Source organism: Neovison vison, chromosome 11 (assembly GCF_020171115.1).
Source record: "Neovison vison isolate M4711 chromosome 11, ASM_NN_V1, whole genome shotgun sequence".
In the NCBI taxonomy this organism is placed as follows: Eukaryota; Metazoa; Chordata; class Mammalia; order Carnivora; family Mustelidae; genus Neogale; species Neogale vison.
Genome location: NC_058101.1, coordinates 125,512,954 through 125,533,075, shown reverse-complemented (window position 1 = coordinate 125,533,075; position 20,122 = coordinate 125,512,954).

Sequence of the window (20,122 nt, the reverse complement as noted above, 5' to 3'; positions counted from 1 at the left end):
TCGAGTCCCGCATCAGGATCCCAGCTCCATGGGGAGTCTGCTTCGCTCTCTGGCCTTCTCCTCGCTCATGCTCTCTCTCACTGTCTCTCTCTCAAATAAATAAATAAAATCTTAAAAAAAAAATAAAATATTATCTGTATTTAAAAAATAGAAAACCATATAAATCTATTTCATTTATAATGTTCAATATTTTGGACTCTTTTTAATAAACAAAGTAAACATTTTATTTATTGATTTGTAAGTCACTTTTTGGTTGTTGATTCTTTAATGGTATTAGTTGTCTTAAACATATAATCTATTATTTTAACCTTGGTTGAGAGCAAAAGCTGAATTAAAGGTATGAAACTTATTTATCTATGTTTAGGCTCATAGGGAAGCTTGATAAAACAATGAGAAGAACTTGGACCCTGGATTCCAAATACATGGTTTCAAATCCCAGGAAAATCATTTGCTATGGCCTTGAGCTAGTTAATGAGATGTTCTGCACCTTATTTAAAAAGAAAAATGGAATATGATCCAAAACAATTAAAGGTAAGGCATTTTATTCCCATTTTCCTATTGGTAACTGATAAGGAGGACATGTAATCCAAAACATTTTACAGACAGATTCAGGCACAAAATATCTTTTTTTTTTTTAAAGAGATTAACTGTTTTGTTTTGTCTTGTTTTGTTTTAAGATTTTATTTATTTATTTGACACAGAGAGAGAGAGAGAGAACACAAGCAGGCAGAGCAGCAGGCAGAGAGAGAGAGAAGCAGGCTCCCTGCTGAGCAAGGAACCCAATGCAGGACTTGGTCCCGGGAACCTGGAATCATGACCTGAGCAAAAGGCAGACACTTAATTGACTGAGCCACCCAGGCATCCCCAGATATCTTTTCCAGTCTGCACTTGGTGAATTTGCCATGACCCCTTATGGTGAGAACTAGGAGTGAAGACCTTGGAGAATAGTTTAAAACCAGACCTTCCCCCTTCCACCTCACCTCCCTAAGCACAGGGAGTAGAGATTTTAATCTGAGGACAGATTGAAACTTCAAAAGGCATCAGATTTTTAACACTTGAAAAAGATCTGAGTAACCCCAAATCTCCGGCGTATTTGCAAGATTAACGTTCAGAGATGAGAAAACCCAGCAGAGCCAGTTTTCAGGGCAGTAGAAGAACAATAATAAAGCTACTTCCTCATTGTCCAACATTGAGTCTAGCCAACCCAGTCAACAGTCCTGTCTGTAAGGCGCCTGGCACGAGGTCTGAGTTCAAGGTAGTCTAGCTCTTTCCCTGTCATGTTTCCTCCTCTGTCTAGTTCTGGGTTCTTCACTAGTTCTTCACTAGTCTTCATCTATGAAATACAGGGGTCACTGTGAGATCTCCATGAGCCTCACATGTCACTTCATTCAGACACTTTCCAGTTTCCAGGGCTCCTTTTTGTCCCTATGTCCCTTCTTAATGCACAGTTTCAAAAATAGGGACATAGGGCCCAGAAAGAATATGAACAGAAGAGAGCTGAATTTTAAGTTAGCCATATTCTAAACCTGACGCAACTGGGTCAAATGTGTTTTTAACACTGCTCAGGTACCATAGGTTTTCAATGGAGTACAGAAAAAAACTATTTTTTGGCAGTTATACCAAATTGAGGCTTTAATTCCTATGTTTTCTATTGCATGTTCTTCTATAAACTCACAAATGTATAAATGTTAGCATGATCGATGTTTTTGAACTAATTCAACAAGTCTTGCTAATTTTATCTAAGTGAAAAGGAACAGCAGGGTGTTTAAAAAAACAATAAAAATATATCTGTTCACAATTTTAAAATAAATACCATAGTATTGATCAATAAATGAAATAAAACTTACTTGGAAAAAATTTCTTAAAGGGAATGCTTTGTTGAGTACACGAGATTCCCAAATAATATATTAGTATTTTCTATGGAAAGGTGAAAAGATCTTAAATGTGTTTGGAAAGTTCATTCTCTCATGAAATTTAATATTCTACCTCATGCCTTAATATTTTTTAGCAGATTTCTCTCCTTCATTAGTATGATATTAAAGTTAAACTTTAATAGCTTCTAATAACCAGCATTTATTCTAATTATCCTTAATTCCAAACCTGTAGAATTGAACGCAAAATAAAAAAAATTAATACTGTTTTCTTTTGGTTATAATTTCTATCAACATCAGGAGATACTGGGTGAACTGAAAGGTGGTGCAAGATGGGGATATGCCCAGGGTAATGCAGAAACCCATAGCACAACTGAGTGGAAGTCAGGGCTGGATACCGGGTTGAAAGCTTTAAAACCACCATGGTAGTGGATTGGGGTCATAAACAGAAGGCTTTGAACGAAGCAGGCAATCTCTGGGGCCCACAGCATGCACGGCCACAGTAACATCCCTTCCTAGGTGAGACAAGCAGAACCACGGGGGCTACCATGGAGCCTGCTGGCAAGACCTCTGACAGCGGGAAGTTGGATAGCTAGACACTGAACTGGGACTCAAGGCAAGAACTCCACTCAGTCTTTGAGAGAAACAAAATGGTGCAAAGCAGGTGTCTGAAGATTTGGGGAGGTTCCATCCAGAAATGTTACCACAGTTAGCACACAAAATGAACACCAGATTAACTTCAAGTGTGTTTATCCCAGATCATAGCATTAAATGAATCCCTTTGGCCTAAAATCAAAATGGTGCTAGCAGCTGGTGGTACACTAAAGCGGCAAGTGGGGTCAAGAAAGCGGGAACTTTATGTGGTATTTTGGTGTGTACTTTTAGATTTCTATTAGATCATTGAAAAAACTAGTCATCATTCTGACTCAGTTTTTCCAACTCCAAGATGAGATTATCTTTGTGTACATTTTCTAGGGGAAAGTTGAGGGAATTTGGTGCGATTATGGCACTAGAGTATTTTACATCTATTTTTTAGATTGGAAAGTCTGAAAGTCAAAGCTTGGTGTAGACAAGGCTAAAATGGAAGCAATATACATGCATACATGCTATTGTGATATATGTTATCCTTAGGAAGTGTCGCATTAAACTTTAACTGAACGAAAGAACCTATTCTTATCATCAGCAGAGTCCCCAGATTTTATACTTTTAACCATATAAACACACAGGGACACGCTCTATACAATTTCAGTCTTTTCCCTTTTCTGTACATAAAAATGTATATTGGTTTGAATAGAATCTATATATGAACATACATCATGCAAGCATGTAATAGGAAAGAAGCAACAAGCTCTAAAATTAAATAAACAGAAAGAGAAGTGTTTACTTTGTCCAAAGCTCAATGCAATCACTTCTTAGCCTTTTACAGGAAAAAGGCCAGAATTCAATAGCAAGTTTTCTAAACAGTTTATTAAAGTAGAAGACAAAACTCTTCCTCCAATCAGAAAGAAAAATTGTGAGTGAAGAAAATATAAACTCTGACAAGAGTTGCCTGGGATCCTTAATGGAGCATAAGTGTTCCTAAGATCTGGGAAGAAATAAAAGTCATTTCTACAGAACAAAAAATGGAAACAGGCTCATTTCATTGAAATTCCTCTTCCTTTTCTACATGCCTTGTTGGGAGACCTGAACATCTCCAAGTTCCAAGTTCAACTTTTCATTTCCGTCATGCTCTACAGAAAGAACTCCAGTTGTGATAAATTTCTTTTGTGCTCCTTTACCCTTTGACTTTTCTTTCATTTTTTTTTTTTCCTTTTTACTGGTATCTAGTCATATTTACCAGTTTTCTTTCCCAGTTTTCTGTTGTTTTTGACTTGCGTTGTATAGTAGAATACTGCTTTCTTATTTTTTTCCATTTACCCTTGCTCCCCTCTCTCTGTCTCTTCCTCCTTGCCTCTCTTAGTTAGAAGAGATGTTATATTAGCTAGCCACGCTTTCTTTTGGGTCAGTTTTCTTCACAGAAGCAATGGAATGCGTTTGTTTTCCTTTGGGCAAGCCTCCACTTTTCAATGCAATGCATTTGAGATTTCTTCTTCACCAGCCCCTTGCAATATTTGATTTTTATTGTCTAGATATTTTTGTTAGAATCTTCACTTGAGATTGAGACTCTTTTCATTGGCTTCTCAGAATAATATCCAATAATCTAATATGCTTGAGAACTGATACATCTCCAACCCTCCAATTTCCCTGCATTTCCAATCTGGGATCCAGCTCCTTCTCCCACTCCATATCCTTGGAAGATGCCTAAAACACCTGTTGTGGGGCACCTGGATGGTTCAGTTGGTTAAGCATCTGACTTTGGCTTAGGTCATGATCTCAGGGTCCTGGGATTGAGCCCCACATCCGGCTGCCTGCTCATTGGAGAGCCTGCTTCTCCCTCTCCTCTGCCTGCTGCTCTTCCTATTTGTGCCCGTGCGCTCTCTCTCTGACAAATAAATAAAATAAAATCTTTTTAAAAATAAAACACCTGTTGCCCTTAGAGAACTCACTCACTCTCAGTTTCAACTATGTGAGTTAGTTTCAAATCTACACACCAGTCTCAGAATCAGCAATAGCATTTTTAATCCCACATTTCCAGTTTTCTAAAAGGTTACTTTGAACAGTGTTCCACTAAAATTTCAGACTTAGCGTCTTCTGACCTGGTAGCTTTCAACTTTTTCTAAAACAGATACCTTTCTAGAATATGTCTTAAGTGGAAATACAATATATTATCAGATCAAAGTTAATACAATAGCAAATACTTATTGTGAAATCCTTAAATGTGGCAATTGAGTCATTTTGCTACATACATATGTATGTAGATAAAAAGTTATGGATGATGATTGAGGTGTATTTCTGTAGGTTGGTCTAAATTCAGAAAAAGAAATTGAAAAACAACAACCTTTCTTCAGTACTTTTGTGAGAATTCTTAATTTGAGTACAGAGACGAAACATGCTTTATGAAAGAGGTAACACAGATGCTCCTATTCACGCCCTCAGTGTCCACCAGTGAGTTAACATTTATCTATTATGTATATGAGGGAGTGTGTTCTTTTAAATTAAAATTTGTCAATAGTTCATTTTTAAATTATGTTCTCTGACTTTCAGAAACCCTGAAAGTCTTGGCAAAAAGATTGCTGCCCCTTATTTTTTTTTCACATGTAATCACAAATCATCTTATTGCTGATGTCAGTGTATATAATGTTCTTTCTTTTCTATGGCACTGCCATTGCCCTTGTCCACACTCGTATTCCCTCACATCTGGATGGTCAAAAATGGCCTTTCTATTCTCTACCATCTTCCAATATATCCTGCATTCTGCAACCTGACAAAAATACTGCTATTCTCACATTGGTCCCTTACACACAAAATTTCAGCAGCCCTTTGCTGTCTAGGAAATAAATGCCAAATAGTTATGCTTAATGTCTATAATAACATTCATTATTTAAGTCCTTTACTCTTTACATCTCCAACATGAAACACAAATGAATACACACCTGCACACACACCCCTAACTGAAACATGTGCCCCCCTCACTCCCCATCTGTCAAATTCATATCTAAATCCGTTCTGGGGTCTTCCTTTATTGCTTCCCTAACTACTCAGAATAATTTTATTTTCTCCCATCTCTGATTTCTCTTGCTCTTGAGGTTGATACCATTTTTTTTAGCTGATAATTATACACTGTTCACTTTTTCTCCTTATTTTATATATGCAAATCTGCTCCAAATTAGATGGCACGTCTTTTGAGAAAAAGAACCTCTTTTTTCATCTTTCCTCACTCCCCACCCCATACACACTGACAGTGACTAAAACAGCTGGGCTTGAAGAACAACTTCACAGAATCACGTGACCACTATCATCCTTCAATCTTCTTATTAAATTCCTAATTCTTTTATCTTTAGCCCTCAAAGAACTTTTTTGTTTTTCATTACCTCTGTGACTTTTTCCTGAATTGCATACATATTCTGCATAACTCACTGGCTATATTAAATTTAACTCAAGCCTTGGGTTGGGGAAGTACTTTCAGCACTAGTAATTATCAGATTCCTTTATAAAATAGAGAGGATATAACATTCTGAATTGGAAGACTATTTTAAAATTATACATGACCTTTTACTTACACACACACACACATACACATACACACACAGTGATGTGTGCCCCTAGGCTGGTCTTCTGCCCTATTCACATACTGAGAACCAATACCTGAAAGGGTACTAATGTGCTATTGGCATATGTCTGGAATGTGTTGAAATGAAGACAAAAACATGAAAGAACTTAAAATGAAAAGAAAAAAATATTTGACTACATTAACATTCAAAAATTTGATTCACCGAAAGTATCATAATTGTAATTTAAATCAAATAACAATAAGATTTAGATTTTTTTTAAATTTTTTATTTCTTTTCAGTGTAACAGTATTCATTGTTTTTGCACCACACCCAGTGCTCCATGCAATCTATGCCCTCTCTAATACCACCACCCGGTTCCCCCAACCTCCCACCCTCCACCCCTTCAAAACCCTCAGATTCTTTTTCAGAGTCTATAGTCTCTCATGGTTCACCTCCCCTTCCAATTTCCCTCAACTCCCTTCTCCTCTCCATCTCCCCTTGTCCTCCATGCTATTTGTTATGCTCCACAAATAAGTGAAGCCATATGAAAATTGACTCTCTCTGCTTGACTTATTTCACTCAGCATAATCTCTTCCAGTCACATCCATGTTGCTACAAAAGTTGGGTATTCATCCTTTCTGATGGAGGCATAATATTCCATAGTGTATACAGACCACATCTTCCTTATCCATTCGTCTGTTGAAGGGCATCTTGGTTCTTTCCACAGTTTGGCAACCGTGGCCATTGCTGCTATAAACATTGGGGTACAGATGGCCCTTCTTTTCACGACATCTCTATCTTTGGGGTAAATACCCAGGAGTGTAATTGCAGGGTCATAGGGAAGCTCTATTTTTAATTTCTTGAGGAATTAGGTCATGTTTCCACTGTTTTCCAAAGTGGCTGCACCAACTTGCACCACCGACTTGGACTCCAACTTGCACCAACTTGGCTCCACCAACAGTGTAAGAGGGTTCCCCTTTCTCCACATCCTCTCCAACACATGTTGTTTCCTGTCTTGCTAATTTTGGCCATTCTAACTGGTGTAAGGTGGTATCTCAGTGTGGTTTTAATTTGAATCTCCCTGATGGCTAGTGATGATGAAGATTTCTTCTTACTCCCTCCCTTGAACCAGCCCTGGAGAATCCACAGAGAACAAGAACCAAGGATCTGAAAAATTTATACAAAACCTGTGCCAGCTGCCAGCTTCAGACAGACTGATAGCATTTTGAACAGAAAGGACAGGGATAGTCTCAGAGGCAGCATTAGCATCTGACTCAGAACATCCTGTCACAACTTTGAAAGAATACACAGGAGGAGATATATTTTTCTTCTCTTTACATTGCTTTGGACAATTATTACCTGCCCCATAGCCACAGAAAGCCTAGGCCTCCTGGTTTTGTGGAGATGGATGAATATGGAAGAGGATTCAAGGATAGTACAAAATCCCACTGAGACCAGGAGCTGGTATAAACTGGTGTGAGCAGACTGGATGACCCTACATTATTTGCCTTCCCTCACTCCAAAGACCAGGGCTCACATCATTCCAAAGAAATGACCCCTTCTAAAGTTATCTCCATCTAAAGGGATTTTAAAGATGAATCTTTGAGATTGAATGGTCTACCTAATGGCTCTGTATTACCTTGAACTGTGTGTGCTGGCCTCCCCTCTTGCCCTTTCCTAAAAGTCAGAGAAGACAGACTCCTCCAGACCTTTGTTTTTTCCCTGCTACATATTACAAGACAGAGCAGGAAGACATTCTAAGAGAACACAAACGTACAAGCCGACATGACTAGGATCTTAGAAGAACAATCCTTTCTACAAAGAAAGCAAAACCAACAATGAATAACACATGAAGTAGTTATTAACATAGAAAAATAATTTTAGACAATAATGATAAATGCCCTCACAAATGTTAAAATGAGTATTAGTAATATTTAGTAGGATGGAGTCACAAACAGGAAGCAGAAATATTAGAAAGAAAACAGTTACAATAGGTTAAGATAAGTAAGTAGTAGGATATAAATAGTTGAGAAAGTAATTAGTGTACCTATAGATTATATTGAAAAAATATCCTTGAGGATAGCATGAAAGACAAAAGGGAAATGAAGCATAAAGGAAAAGCTAAGAGATGTGGAGGAGAGAAGCAGAACAACTGACACATGGAAAATAGAAATATGAAAAGATAAAATAGAAACAGGATTTTAATGATATATAAGGACATCAGATACTTCTAAAAGCTTCCTACAAAGAAATAGGAACAAGATCTATGTGATACTTCCTTATTTTTTTTAAGATTTTTTTTTTTTTATTTGACACAGAGAGATCACAAGTAGGCAGAGAGGCAGGCAGAGAGAGAGAGGAAAGCAGGCTCCCTGCTAAGCAGAGAGCCCCCAGTGGGGCTCGATACCAGGACCCTGAGATCATGACCTGAGCTGAAGGCAGAGGCTTTAACCCACTGAGCCACCCAGGCGCCCCCTATGTGATACTTCCTAACACTAACTTTAATTAGGTAATGGAATAATATATTTTAAGTATTTAAAGAGATCGACTTTGAACCTAAGACTTTTAGATCAGCTAGATTAACATTTAATTATGAACAAACACATAGAAAGGCCATCTTCCCCAACATTCTTTGAGGCAGGATGTGGCTCTGTGGTTTTATCTGGGCCAAGGGAAAATGACCCAAAGTATGACACTTTCTCATAAAACATGTGATCCTACTGTTCCCCATATTTTGGCAATATTGGTGGTCAAGCCAGTTTGGGAGCTATGTATTGGAGGTAGTATTGCCTCTATCAGCCCTGGTCCATGAATGACCATGTAGAACACACCACATCCCCTGGAGTTTATTGTTCTTTGTGTAAGAAAGAAAGTATTTTTTATTGTGTCACATTAGTGCTGTTTTGTGGCTTATCTGTAACTGAAGCTTATGTTACTTTAATACAAGAATTTGATATTTTGTAAAGGAGTAACAGAGGTGGAAGATATAATAATCATAAACATACATGCACCTAATGATATACTTCCAACATGCATAAAACAACAACCACAGAAGTGAGGAAAAAATAAACAAAACAATGGTACCTGGAGATTTCAGTCCATCCCACTCTAAAACTGAGGACCACACAGACCAAAAAACAAACAGAACTATAATCAGTAAATTTGAACTACTTGGCATCATTGGGCCTTGTTAGATGTCTACAACAAAAAATGTTCCTTCTTTTTAAACCCATGAAAAATATTTTATGAAGTGAGTGAAGCATTAGTCTAGTGAGAAAGTTTTAATTATTCCCAAATCAAAATGTTGTGGATTGTGCTAGAGCAAGACAAAATAAAATTATACATTTAAAATTTAACATTTTCCTTATTTTTAATTTTGCTTTTACTTGTTTTAGGAATTCAGGTATATAAGCCTTATAAAATGAGCAGAAAAGTTTTTCTTTTCTCCTTTTTCTGGATATACTTATATTTGAAAGAAAACTACTTCTTGACAGCTGGTGAACTCTTCTCAAAAAAGTGCCTAAAGAATAGGGAGAAGATGGTGTCTGGTGAATATTTTTAATTTCTTTCAGTTTTTTTTAAATTTTATTTTTTAATTTTTTATTAACATATAATGTATTATTAGCCCCAGGGGTACAGAAAGAAAGTGGAGAGAATTTGCTCAGGCTGGATACTAAAATAAACCCTGTGCTAGATCTAGGGTATATTTTGATCTATTAGAAGCAGTTGTATACCAAAATTTTTTAGAATAATAAACCCTATTATGTATACAAAAAATTAAGTTTGGGTAAATTGGAAGGGGTGGTGAACCACGAGAGACTATGGACTCTGAAAAACAATCTGAGGGTTTTGAAGTGGCGGAGGGGTGGGAGGTTGGGGTACCAGGTGGTGGGTATTATGGAGGGCACAGCTTGCATGGAGCACTGGGTGTGGTGAAAAAATAATGAATACTGTTTTTCTGAAAATAAATAAATTGGAAAAAAAATAATTAAAAGCAAAAAAAAAAATTAAGTTAGATACAATGAAGGATAAAATATGACTATAATAAAGAAGGTTCAGGGGCACCTGGGTGGCTCAGTGCATTAAGCCTCTGCCTTCAGCTCAGGTCATGATCTCAGGGTCCTGGGATCAAGCCCTGCATTGGGCTCTCTGCTCAATGGGGAGCCTGTTTCCCCCTCTCTCTCTGCCTACTTGTGATCTCTCTCTCTGTCAAATAAATAAATAAATTCTTTTAAAAAATAGTGAAGGTTCAAAAGATAAACTAGTTTAAAAAACATTAAAAGAGGAATGAGTAAAAGTTTTAAAAAACCAGAATAAAAAAATAAAATTTAAGAAAATTAATTAACTTTGCAAGACTAAAGAATCATGGGAAGAAAGCCATGAATTCCATGCTTTGCTTTCTTCTCCTCTGGAATTCTGCTGCTCTCCTTGATCAGTGAGCTTGGTCTTGGCTGGATCCTCCTGCTGATCTTCTGGGGGGAGGGGCCTGTTGTAGTGATTCTTAAGTATTGTTGCCCAAGGTGGAATTGATCCACCCTTGCCAGGGACCAGGCTAAATAATCTGCTCCCTGGAGCTTTTGTTCCCTGAATGCTTTCCATAGCGTTCTGGAAGAAGGGAATAAAAATGGCGGCCTCTCAATCTCCAGTCCAGAGGACCTGAGAGCTAGGGGCCCCACTCCTCCGTGTGCCCTCAGAGAAAGGCGCTCAATCACTTCCATCTCCCTGGCTTTTAGTCATGCTCTGATCTCACCTGGCCTGTGACTGAGCATCCCTGTCTCTGGCACACAGCCCTGCCTGGAGTCTCCAAACCCAGCAGATCTATGCTGCTCTTCCAGGGGGATCTCCCCGGATCACCACTTGTGGGGTCCCTGCTCAAAAAGAAGTGGTCTGACTGTGCCACAGATCACAGTTTAAGGTAACCCCGGGTTGGTAGCTCACTCTTCTGCTACATCTCTATAGCCAGCTTCCCTGCTCTATACCTGTGAGCTCTGTGAGGCTCAGTCGCCCCCAATCCTTCTGTGACACTGCAGAACCTAAGACCACACTGTCCCCACGAGGCTTCACCCTCGCTTAGCCTCTGGAGAAATGTCCCTCAGTGGAGCAGACTTCTAAAAGTTCCAATTTTGTGCTCAGTTGCTTCACCACTTGCCAGACCCTGCCCCTTCCCCCATGGTCTATCTTTCCATCACTTTGGATTCACTTCTCTACAAGTCCTACCTTTCAGAAAGTGGTCAATTTCCTTTTTCTAGAATTGCTGCTCTTCTTCTCCTCGATCTCCTGTTGGATTTGTAGGTGTTCAGAATGGTTTGATAAGCTATCTAGCTGATCTCCTGCTACCTGATGTCATCTCAGTCTGCTACTCCTCTGCCATCTTGACTCCTGCCCCTTAATTTCTTTCAGTTTTATTGACTACTCCAATTTTATATTTATTCCTGACTCTTAATACTAACATATTTTTCTGGAAATGCATTTATTTAATCTAGATTTTAAAAATGAATTAGCATATAGTTTGTCCACAGTACATGTGCACTTAAAATTGTGTGTCTGCTTTTGTTTGAAATGTAATTGTTTGGGACTGAGTTAATGACATTCCCTTGGTTCCAGGTACCATGTCATTTCATGGTCACACCAGACCACTCTGTTTTACTTCTTTATATAATCACTTCATCTTTTTGCTTAAGTATCTACCCTACCAACTTGGACAACTATTCAAATGTGTTTATTAAATATATTATTCTTTGTATGTTTTTTAATGTATATTGTGCTGTGTGCCTACATATTTTAATTTATTTTTTAATTTAATTTTATTTTTCATTGTTCCAAGATTCATTGTTTATGCATCATACCCAGTGTTCCATCGAATACGTGTCATCCACCAGGCTCACCTAAACCCCTCTTCCCCTCCACAACCCTCAGTTTGTTTCTCAGAGTCCACAGTCTCTCATGGTTCATCTCCCCCTCTGATTGCTCCCAATTCACCCTTCCTTTCCTACTCCTAATGTCCTCCATGTTATTCCTTATGCTCCACAAGTAAGTGAAACCATATGAAAATTGACTCTCTCTGCTTGACTTATTTCACTCAGCATAATCTCCTCCAGTCCCATCCATATTGATACAAAAGTTGGGTATTCATCCTTTCTGATGGAGGCATAATACTCCATTGTATATATGGACCATATCTTCTTTATCCATTTATCTGTTGAAGAGCATCTCAGCTCTTTCCACAGTTTGGCAATTGTGGCCATTGCTGCTATAAACATTGGAGTACAGATGGCCCCTCCTTTCACTACATCTGTATCTTTGAAGTAAATACCCAGTAGTGCAATTGCAGGGTCATGGGGTAGCTCTATTTTTAATTTCTTGAGGAATGTCCACACTGTTTTCCAAAGTGACTGCACCAACTTGCATTCCCACCAATAGTGTAAGAAAGTTCCCCTTTCTCCACATCCTCTCCAATACTTGTTGTTTACCGTCTTGTTAACTTTGGCCAATCTAGCTGGTGTAAGGTGGTATCTCAATGTGTTTTTGATTTGAATCTCCCTGATGGCTAATGATGATGAACATTTTTTCATGTGTCTGTTAGCCATTTATATGTCTTCTCTGGAGAAGTGTCTGTTCATGTCTTCTGCCCATTTTTTTGATGTGATTATCTGTTTTGTGATTGTTGAGTTTGAGGAGTTCTTTATAGATCTCAATATCAGCCCTTTATCTGTGACATCTTTAAGTGATTTTTTAAAAAAAAGCCATTGTTCCTCAAATAAAATATATTTGAGGTCAGAATATTATTTATATAATAATTACATACATAATTATTATATAATTATTTATATAATATTACATACATACATTATAGCAATTGTGTAATTGTTATATAAGAGTTACAAATGGAAAATAATTCTGGAAATAAAAATACATTTTTGAACATAAAAAATTTAATCACAGTGATTAAAAAGTCAAAGCATCTAGATATAATAATCATCACCATAAAAGAATTATACATCTGCTTTTGTGGATAGAAAAATCTCCATGATAGCTTCAATGCTTGATTGCTCCATTATTGAATTTTCTATACAAATGAATGTTAAATATAATAGCCCTTCTAATGACATTGAAGTCCTTCTGTACCTTTTCAATAATAATTTTGAGAAGCTATGAGAAACGATTCTGCAAATTTAGGTATAAATGATAGTTTCAGAAATATTCAGTAGTTCTAGCGAACTATATCAGTAAATATGTAAAATACTTCAATGATATCCTTACTAAAATTTAAGATTTTATTTATTTATTTGTCAGAGAGAGAACACAAGCAGGCAGAGTGGCAGGAAAAGGCAGAGAGAGAAGCAGGCTCCCTGCTGGACAAGGAGCCCAATGTGGGACTCGATCCCAGGACCCTGGGATCATTACCTGAGCCAAAGGCAGCAGCATAACCGAATGAGCCACCCAAGAGTCTCCTTACTAAAATTTAAGACAGTGTTAATTTTTTTTTAGTTACTTGATGTACATAAATAATATATTCTTTACTGTGTTCGGGAATTTTTGCTAATTTTTATATTATTGTACTACCTTATATTCACTATAATTCTATTATGTATTTATATCATCTAAACAATGAAAAGACCACAATAAATGCAACTTTAGATCATAAATGCAACTTAAAAAATTTTATCCAGGGACGCCTGGGTGGCTCAGTTGGTTAAGCAGCTGCCTTCGGCTCAGGTCATGATCCCAGTGTCCTGGGATCGAGTCCCACATTGGGCTCCTTGCTTGGCAGGGAGCTTGCTTCTCCCTCTGTCTCTGTCTGCCATTCTGCTTGCCTGTGCTTGCTCTCGCTCCCTCTTTCTCTCTGACAAATAAATAAAATCTTTTAAAAAATTTTTATCCAATATAGAAAAATAAATTGATTTTAAAATTCAGTTTTGGATTAATGTTACACTAATATTGGGATATACAGTTGAAGTGAATTTTCTTCCTCATATATTTTTCTGCATTTTCTCTTTTGAAAGCTAGCTAAATACTTGGGTTAATTTGTTTTAGAATCAATAATATATTTTAATGAATAATATTACTTGAAATAATTTCTTTTTTTTTTCAAGATTTTATTTATTTATTTATTTGTCAGAAAGAGAGAGAGAGAAAGCACACAAGCAGGCTAAGAGGCAGGTAGAGGCGAAGAGAGAGAGGCAGGCTCCCTGCTGAGCAAGGAGCCCAATGCAGGACTCGATCCCAGGACCCTGGGATCATGACCTGAGCTGAAGGCAGAGGCTTAACTCACTGAACCACCCAGGTGTCCCTTGAAATAATTTCTTATTCTTCTCAATGTTTCCAAGGACAGTTTATATATTTGAATTTTTTAGCATAAATTTGCTTATAATATTAATTTTACCAAAAATGTCATGTAAAATTTGTATTAAGCCAAGAAATTTACAAGTGGACATTTTCTAAAGGATATTTTTTTTACATTTTAGAATTGATATCTTACTATCAACAACTTCTTTAAAAATAGAACTAAGTATCCTACTAAATAACTTATAAGACCTTGGTGATATCATTTTGATTATTTGTATCATATATTCTCAGGTGGTTTCACATTGTTAGGTGAATGCCTTTCAACAAATGCCAATGTTCCAAAAGGTAACAAAAATGAATATTAATGAAGTCAAGGCTATTTTTTGCTAAAAGTTTATAGAATGACTCAACAAGATATAGACTAGGAGGTCACAGCCCTTGTGCCCTTATACAAATAGTGATTTTATAACTACTCATGGGTGAAAATAGCTGTGGGAGAGCTCTGGAATATAATTAAGAAGAGTACAAAAACTGAGGATGGCCATGTGGAAAAGCATAGAAAGCATTTTACATGAGTCATCTTTATCACAAGCTGGCATAGCTTAATGTTAAACGTGATCTCCTGAACTGCAGGATCTCCTACATCCCATGGTGGATTAGGAGAAGAGGAGAATTCCAGCAACCTTCATCACTGAGGGCCCCAGTAGGGGTGAATATACTTAGATTCAACACAAAAGACTTTCAGTCAAAAGCTGTCTCTAGAGACAAAGAAGGTAACTATTTAATGACGAAAGGTCAACTCAATAGAAAGATACAATAATTATAAATATATATGCACTCAGCCTCAAATCACCTAAATACATAAGGCAAATATTGACATATCTGAAGGGAGAGATTGACAGCAATACAGTAATAGTAGGAGATGTCAATAAGCTACTTTTAAAAATGTGTAGAACATACAGACAGAAAATCAGTAAAGAAACAACTAACATTATAGACCAAAGGGACCTAACAGACACAAATAGAACTTTTCACCTTCTTTTCAACTTTTCACAATTTTTTAAGAACTTTTCACATTCTTCTCGAATGCACATGGAACATTCTCCAAGGTAGATCACATTTTAGATCACAGAACATGTATCAAAAAAATTAAGATGATTAAAACTAATCCAACCAGAATGGAAAGAAACTTGACATCAATAAAAAGAAACAGAAAAATTCACAAACAAGTGGAAACTAAATAATACATAGTATACTAGAAATTGTAAAATACTAATAAAGGAAATTTTTGAAAAAGCACAGCTCAAATAGAAAGACATCTTGTATTCATGGGTTGGAAGAATTAGTATTGTTAAAATGTCTGTACTACTCAAAGTGATCTGCAGATTCAATGCAATCCCTATCGAAACCCCAAAACCATTCTTTATAGAAAGAGAAAAAAAAATCTTGAAATTCATTTGGAACTACAAAAGACCCTGAGTAGACAAAAAAATCTGCAGTAAAGAACAAAGCTGAAGGAATCATACTTCTTGATTTGAAAATACATTACAAATCTACAATAATCAAAACAGTAAGATGCTGGCATAAAAATGGGCATGTATACCAGCTGGAACAGAATTGAGAACCCAGAAATAAATCCACACACCCACAGTCAACTAATCTTTAACAAGGTGACGAGAAAACACAATGGAGAAAGGGCAGTCTCTTTAATAAATGGGTTTGGGAAAACTGGTTGTCCATACATTTAAGAATTACATTGGACCTTTGTCCTATACCATATACAAAAGTCAACTCAAAATGAATTAAAAACTTAAACACAAGGTCTAGAATTGAAAACTACTAAAAGAAAACTTATAAAACTTCTTGGCATTGATCTGGGTGATTTTTTTTTATATGATACAAAAAGCAGTCAACAAAAGCAACAGAAACAAAAATAGACAAGTGGGACTATATAAAACTAAAAAGCTTCTGAGCTGCAAAAGAAATCCCAACAGAGTGAAAAGATAACCCACAAGATGGGAGAAAATACTTGCAAACCACATAACTAACAAGAGCTTAATATCCAAAGTATATAAGGTATTCCTATAACTCAATAGTAAAAAACGCACAAATAACCCTATTAAAAAATGGGTTAAGGATCTAAATAGACATTTCTTTAAAGAAGAGATACAAATATCCAATAGGTACGTTAAATGTGCTCAACATCACTGATCATTAGGAAAATTAAGTCAAAACCACGGTGAGATATAACTTCACTACTGTTAGAATAGCTAGTATCAAAAAGACAAAATATAACATGTATTGAGAAAGATATGGAGAAAAGGGAATTATTGTATACTGTTGGTGGGAATGTAAATAGGTTCAGTCATCATGGAAGACATTATGGAGTTCTGAAAAAAATTAAAAATAGAACTACTTGATGATCTGGCAATCTTGTTTCTGGGTATAGATGCAAAGAAAACGAAATCAGTATCTTGAAGAGATATCTGCACTCCCATGTTCATTGCAGCAGTATTCACAATAACCAAAATATGGAAACTACTTACATATCCATTAACAGATGAAATGAATAAAGAAAATGTGCTCTGTATATACACAATGGAATATTCAGACTTTAAAAAAATGAAATTCTACCTTTTAGAAAGATGTGGAGTTGGAGGACATTATGCTAAGTGAAATATGCCAGACACAGAAAGATAAATACTGTATGATCTTACTTAAGACTTTATATATATAGTATGCTGTATATATATATATATATATACTATATATATACATTACTATGCTAACTTATATATATATATATATATATATATATATATTTACATGTAATTGGAGAAGTTTCAGGTTCACAGCAAAATTGAGAGGAAGATACAGAGATTTCCTACATACTCTCTGTTCCCCAAATGCACAGCTTCCCCCATTATCAACATTCCCTCCCAGAGTAGAACATTTGTTATAATTGATGAACCTGCTTTGACAAATAAGTATATCAAAGTATCAAGTTGCATAATATACAGTCTTATTTGTCAATTATATCTCAGTAAAGCTGGAAACAAGATATTTTGTGTCTGTTGTGTTTACAAAAAAACACTTAAAGAATGCATCTACCAAGAAATGTAAAATGTCATAACAGTTTTTATAATAAATTTTCATTCAATTAGTTTCTTACAGTATGTTAACAGCATCATCATATTCCCGGTTCCTGAACTTTTTCCTGTATTTTTATCTAGGTGAGGTTTTATAGGACTTTACATAAATGCATGCAATCCTGCTTCAGTTGTGTTATCTATTAGGCAAAATTCTTCACATTATCTCAGATGGAACCAGTTGTATTTTGGAAGTTATGTCTAACTCTATTATCTTTCATATTACTTTGCTCAGGAGCCATATCTACAAAATTGAGTAGAATTTAGAATCTTTTACATTGTCAGAATAAATTTAATATATCATACCTGTGGTTATTTAAATTATTCATTTTTAGGGGATTCCCTGGGTGGTTCAGCTGGTTTAGTGTCTATCTCTTAATTTCAGCTCAGGTCATGATGGTAGGGTAATGGGATCCAGTCCAAAGCCCGGCTTGGCACTTAGCACAAGTCTGCTTGAGATTCTCTCTCCCCCTTTCCCTCTGCATCTCTGCCCACTTGCATTTTCTAAATAAATAAATAAACTCTTTTTAAAAATTAAAAAGATTATTAATTTTTGTAATTTATTGCCTATAAATACATTATATTGTTTGTTGTTGATATCTGTGCTCTGTACAAATGTTTTCCTATACCATCATCAAATTTTGGTACTGTTTTTGTCCAGTATTGGTGGGCATTCCTTTGTAATAATCAATTGCATAATCTCAGTGTTATACAAAGATAAGCATTTATTTTGCTCTAGTGATTCTGGGTTCACAAGGGTATTTGATCTAGCAAGGCTCAGCTGGCTAGCTCTGCTATCCATGTGGCTCACTCATACATCTTCAGCTTGGCTATAGCTGAATAATGTAGGATGGGGTTGGTTTAACTCAAATGAATGAAGGTGCTCTGTACCATATCCTCTTATCCTATTCTTGAGGCCAGCAGGCAAATCTGGGAATTCTTTTCCTGGTGAAGACAAATGTGCAAGAGAGCATGCCTAATCACAGAGTGCTTTTCAAATCATCAGTCATGTGGAGCCCATGAACATTTCATTGATTTGAGGAAGTTCATGGTCTCATTTAAATTCAAGGGACTGGGAAATATACTCCACAAAGGGAGGTAGGAGGAGAAAGAGAAAATATTTTTGGACAATAATCTAGTCCACCACATGCCATTTAAGAATATCCTTATTGATATAATCAAAATTTTATAGGTGACTCACTGAATGTTAGACACTTTCACAAAACTGAATCAAACGTCAGGCATTCAATAGCAGCATGTCAATATTGTTTCTCATTTTCATGGAGTCTACTCTGTGGGATCCAGAGTTATAGTAGTTAAATCAGAATTTCATTTTGAATACTTGATATCATTATTACATGTTACATTCTATTTATGTCTACAGAAAATATGTGATAATTGTTGCCAATCCTTTCACCCATTCTCATTCTTCAGGTCATTTTTTCCTATCCCCAAAGGGTCTTCATTAAAGAGCAAATACAAAACCCTTGAGAATTAAGAATGTTGACTTTTTTTCAACATTTAGAAAAATTTATGTAAAATAAGTTACTGAAAACTTTCTACATGCAATACTTTTTGAGATGTTATTATTTCCAAATTGTAATGGATAACTTTAAACAAGAATGTCTTCTAGTTGAATATTCTAGTTACATTGTTATGTATCTGGGACAGGAGAAAGTACATTTGGTATAAATAGGTCATCCATTTCTTTTTTTTTTTTTTAAAGATTTTATTTATTTATTTGACAGAAAAAAATCACAAGTAGATGGAGAGGCAGGCAGAAAGAAAGAGAGGGAAGCAGGCTCCCCGCTGAGCAGAGAGCCCTACGCAGGACTCGATCCCAGGACCCTGAGATCATGACCCGAGCCGAAGGCAGCGGCTTAACCCACTGAGCCACCCAGGCGCCCCAGTCATCCATTTCTTTTCCTATCAGTTTTTCTCGAAACTCATTAGATATGGTTGATATGGAGGTACAGGGTAAATTTGTGTTTTACTCTTTCAGTGGCATATCTGTGCTATAGTTTGCTGAAAGTAATAGCTCTGAATTATTTTTCCTCTTTTTTTTTTTTGGCATTCCATCACATTTCTCCAAAATTTTGTTTAATGATACAGAATAATATTCTTATAGTTCTATTCTAACAGCTCTACTTTTCTTTAATCTTGACATCTGTAGTGAAATAAGATTTAACAATGTAGTATTTTATCTTAAATTTTATAGCACTTTAAAATAATATGCATCTAAAGGTTATTTAAATTAGAAAGTTATATTTTACATAGTGAAATAATCATAGTAACAAATAATGCTATGCTATACTCACCAAACTGTTGCAAGAGTGATCTCTAATATATCTACAGACAACACTTCAAAAAAATACCTTAGTTATTAAATAGTGGATTGTATTATGCAAGTACTTATATATTGAATTTTAAAACTCAGCAATGTAACACAGCACCAAATAAAAGAGTACATAGGAACTACAATATTAAATATCAAATTTGGTCACTGTGCTAAGAATAATGGGAGCTTCCAAAAATTTTTAAGATATGGTGATTACTATGCTAACTTAAAATGCAATTTCTTTTCTTGGAAGCACAGATTATTTGAGATATTAGATCAACAATGTCTATCAAATATGTATATATAAATGATATTAGAATGTATACA